The sequence below is a fragment of the Anneissia japonica genome, unplaced genomic scaffold, assembly GCF_011630105.1.
Source record: "Anneissia japonica isolate Jap-2015-1 unplaced genomic scaffold, ASM1163010v1 scaffold287881_len28945_cov118, whole genome shotgun sequence".
In the NCBI taxonomy this organism is placed as follows: Eukaryota; Metazoa; Echinodermata; class Crinoidea; order Comatulida; family Comatulidae; genus Anneissia; species Anneissia japonica.
The window spans coordinates 23,348-28,013 of NW_022700455.1; positions in this window are offsets into that span (position 1 = coordinate 23,348).

The window sequence follows — 4,666 nt, forward strand, 5'->3', positions numbered from 1 at the left end:
TAATGGTACAGTAAAATAATAAAATAAATTATAGTGGGCCTAAGAATGGTAATAAGTATTTTCAATATTGTTTGATGGTTTGTATGGCAAAGTACCATAATATTGTGTTATTTGCTTGCAGCATACCACTAGACACTTTTGTGTTGCCTCAATTTATCAAGAAAGTATCAGGAGAATATATCCTCCCCTATCAATATATATTTTTTTTTTTTGCTTATTGATGAGCTTTTATTTCTTGCTGGTGTAAAATCATCACAAAATTAAATTGGTGGCACCGATCTGGGGGTGGGGGGGGGGCAATGTCCGAGAACCTCTGAAGACATCCAGGTGGCAAAACCTTGGATGAAGATCTAAGAAAGGCATGTATTGATCTTACAGCCTCATATTCTGTAAATACACAGATAATTTTTTCCCCTAACGAATATGTTGAGGTCTTTGAGAGCTCTCTATGACCTGAGCCTGCCTCTGCAACTGGTACCACCACTTAATTTCAACTCTTGTAAAATTAGAATTTTTTGGAAAATGACAGCAAAAAGTAACATGATAAGTGCAGAGACCCGGCAGGGTCCAGACAAGGCCAAGGAGCTAAAATAAAGTCGCATTTTGAGGCATTCATTGATATCTGAAACCCTGAAATAATTTTGTGAACAATCTATTTAAATTACCATTCATGTTGGTGATTAGTCCCTGGTATTCAAACTATCCATCACAACCCAATTAAGCCAAGATATTTTGCAGGGTCGCCGGATGTTTAATGCTGTTGGTGACTAGTAATAGAACTTGACATGTCTTCCTTTCTTTGTGCAAGTTTAATTGTGTGCAAAGTATCGCTTCCTGAATTGGGCTTTTTTACCACAAAGCTCTCAAAGACCTCAACATATTCCCATGAAGGACCTCCATGTTTATGCCTATGCCAAATATAGTTACCTGCTTGGGTGTCCATATAACAACTACTCCCTGGTAGGACTAATCCTGTAGGAGTATTTCTAGCCAAAAATGAAGGTTTCTCATTACAAAAACACAGTACTGTTATGTTTTTTATCAGTCATACAAATTCTGTTCAACATACAGTAACAATAGTTTGGCACACAACTAGTATTTTCTGTGTAACTTTCCCATCCTATACCCACCAATTACCTGGGCATTAAACATGCATGAAACACAATCCAAAACATAGGTTCACCTGGTATTGCCAGTCAATTTTGGAATAGCAAATAAAAATGTGATTGTAAAAAAAGCACCCTACCTATCTTTATTTTTTTTGGCCAAAAATCAAACCTAACAAAAGGATATCAAAATAAATTTGTACCACTATTCACTAAAATTCTTAATCAAAATATCAAATAAGTTTAAATGCCTAATTATAATTATCCTGCACTTTGTTTTGTGACGTGATGTACCAACTGATTTTCCGAAAGGAAAATATCATCTTTCAACCCATAATCAAACTTCAGATAGGATGTTTTTGTTTTTTTTGTGTAATTATTGTCTCTCATATGTGTAGGTGATAGTGTATAAATTCCACTGATAATAATAATAATTAATAATCTTTATTTGAAACTTCACTTTTAAAACAGTGGCACACGATTATGATGCGTTCGTAAGACGGGATAAAACACTGCACTGGAAAATCTGTTAAATGAGGCCTTGCTCTCCATTGGTATTTGAAGACTTGGCATGCATCAAGGGGGTGGTTTTATTACAGAAAAAAAAACCACCTGCTTTCAGACATTTTTTTTTTCAACAATCAACAACTTGTTTTTTTTTTACATGGCCTAACTGTAGAGTAAATATTAAAACAGTATCAAAAAGTGCAAATCAATTAAAATGTGTCACTATAAATGCCTCCCCTGGATCCCTGTCTCTTCCCACAACACACATATTTTTAATTTGACCTCAATGATTCTACTTTGAGATAAGCCGTCACACAGCTACCCATTTATTAACAGATGAATAAATAGTAAAATAGTATTAAAAAAAAGTGCAATCTACTAAAATGTGCATGATTTAGGCCTTAGTACCCCTGAACAGTTTGCAAATTGCCTGCAAAAATGTAGCAAGACAAGCAAAACCAGTCACTCATCGCAAATCCTGCTTCAGAGATACTGTAATAGCCAAAACATGCTGGAATGTCAACATTTTTAAAATCTATTTTAATACAATAGTAATATCGGCAACCCTCCAGCGAAAAGTCATCAAGGCAGCACACAGCCTAAGACACTTAGGCATGACAAAAACTAAGCAAATGTTAAGAGAGAAGTATTGGTTTCCATTGATGAAAACAATGACTGAACAATTGATAGGGTAATGCTATGAATGTGGAGTCACCACCAAAGCACACAATCAAGAACCTATCAAGATAATGCCAATACCAGAGAGACCGTGGGATGTAATATCAGTTGATTTCGGAGGACCATACCCTAACGGGCACTACAATCTTGTTGCCGTAGACAAGAGAAAAAGATACCCAGAAGTTGAAACAACATATTCAACAGCATTTCAACCTACCAGAGACAAACTAAAGAAAATGTTTGCTACACATGGAACACCAAGAAGAGTCGAAACAGACAATGGACCACCATTTATCCCCAAACAATTTGAGGAATTTGCGATGGTGGAAGTCTTCACGCACCACTTAGTAACACCAGAACATACTCGAGCAAATGGAGAAGCGGAGAGCTTCATGAAAACCCTGAATAAGACTGAACAAATTGCACATCTACAGGGAGTAAACACAAACACAGCAATTCAAGAAATGTTAACAGGATACCGATCAACACCTCATCCAGCTACAGGCATAACCCCGTATAATGCATTGATGAACAGACAGATCCGAACCAAATTAGATTATGAACCACGACAGACTACAGCAATACACCGGGATACCATAATGGAGGAAAGAGACAGAGCATACAAGGACAAGCTTAAGCAACAATCTGAAAACAGGAACACCAGAGAACACACATTTGTGGTAGGAGACTATGTACTTTTGAAGCAAACCAAAAGAAACAAATGGACCACTGCTTATGAACCAGCTTTTTATGTCATATACCGCATAGATGGTTCATCAATCGCAGCTAGAAGAATCACTGATGACAGACAGATTTACCAGGATGCAGGCAAATTCAAACTTGCAAATGCATTTATACAAAATCCTGACAGTGAATTAGAGAATGAAACGGACGACTGGAGAGAGAAAGTACTACTAGAGGCACACCAACCCATAAATGAAATGGAGCACCAACCAAACCATGAAAACATGGACCAATCACAACCTACACCAACACCGATAACCAGACCACAAAGGAATAGACAGAGACCTACATACCTGAAAGACTATATCTTATAAACTAAATTATTGTATATATCAATACAGATCATCAATTATCAAAAGCTATATAAAAGCTATATAACCCACTAAAGAACAGAAAATGCAGGCATTCATTAATTATTATTCTAAACTACATAATCAATAAACCTATGTTACGATTTAAGCTGTTAAATACTTAATGCAATTACTATAGGAAATACATCCAGCAGAGAAAAATCAATGTACTATAGTATAGTAAATCACAGAAAATACCAATTGCTAAAGTCTATTGAACTAGTTAATAAAAGAAAGACAACAATGGGCGATTTAATTAAAATAGTTATATATTAATAGTTGCGTTAAAGTTAGATAGATTTTATAGATTAGCTAAAGTGGATAAAGTTAGAGATCTCTTAAAGAAAAGGAGAAATGTGATATCCTATGTAGCGCCCTCTGTTGGTCGCAGTTGCTACTACCACGCTGACGGCGGAGAAGTATTAAAATGTTATTAGTTGAGTTCTAACTATAGCCTCTGTGTATCATTTAATATTACACACGGGATGTTTCAAGAACCATGGTCCTAGAGGTTTGATAGAAATAAATAGGCCCTACAATAATAATTAATTTGTAATAATGGTACAGTAAAATAATAAAAAAATTATAGTGGGCCTAAGAATGGTAATAAGTATTTTCAATATTGTTTGATGGTTTGTATGGCAAAGTACCATAATATTGTGTTATTTGCTTGCAGCATACCACTAAACACTTTTGTGTTGCTTTAATTTATCAAAAAAGTATCAGGAGAATATATCCTCCCCTATCAATATACATTTTTTTTTTTTGCTTATTGATGAGCTTTTATTTCTTGCTGGTGTAAAATCATCACAAAATTAAATTGGTGGCACCAATCTGTCCAACCATCGGGCTTATTGATGAGCTTTTATTTCTTGCTGGTGTAAAATAATCACAAAATTAAATTGGTGGCACCAATCTGTCCAACCATCGGTTGAATTGGGCCAAATTAGAATTTGTTGGAAAATGACAGCAAAAAGTAGCATGATAAGTGCAGAGGCCCGGCAGGGTCCAGACAAGGCCAAGGAGCTAAAACAAAGTCGCATTTTGAGGCATTCATTGATATCTGAAACTCTGAAAAAATTTTGTGAACAATCTATTTAAATTACCATTCATGTTGGTGATTAGTCCCTGGTATTCAAACTATCGATCACAACCCAATTAAGCCAAGATATTTTGCAGGGTCGCCGGATGTATAATGCTGTTGGTGACTAGTAATAGAACTTGACATGTCTTCCTTTCTTTGTGCAAGTTTAATTGTGTGCAAAGTATCGCTTCCTGAAT